This window comes from Plasmopara halstedii, assembly GCF_900000015.1.
Source record: "Plasmopara halstedii genome assembly, contig: Scaffold_2604, whole genome shotgun sequence".
Classification (NCBI taxonomy): Eukaryota; Oomycota; class Peronosporomycetes; order Peronosporales; family Peronosporaceae; genus Plasmopara; species Plasmopara halstedii.
Genome location: NW_020189511.1, coordinates 281021 through 281471, shown reverse-complemented (window position 1 = coordinate 281471; position 451 = coordinate 281021).

Genomic DNA, 451 nt, shown 5'->3' with positions numbered 1-451 from the left:
TGGTGAGGGGGCTGACATCAGCTAGCCGTTTGGCTATTCCTCCCCCACCAAGCCCTGAACCATGGGATGGCGGCGTCACGCGAGGATGAACCAGCCCGTTCACGTAGAACGGCATGTAGCCGGTAGACGAATGCACTGCATTACTCAGCGCAAAGTCTACGAGTGGCAACACGGCGCTCCAGTGCCTCGGCGTCTCAGCGCAGACGCTGCGAAGAACGCCTTCGATGACGCGATTCACCCTTTCCGTTTGACCATCGGTCTGCGGATGATCTGCTATCGACATATCCAACCTGGTGCCGAGCACCTTGAAGATAGTCGACCAAAATTTTTCCGTGAAACGAGAGACTCCATCAGAGACAATCGACTCTGGGAGTCCGTGTTGTCGGAAAACACGATCCACGAACAGTGTTGCTGTACCGACTCCGTCGATGGTGTCTGGCACCGCCACCAA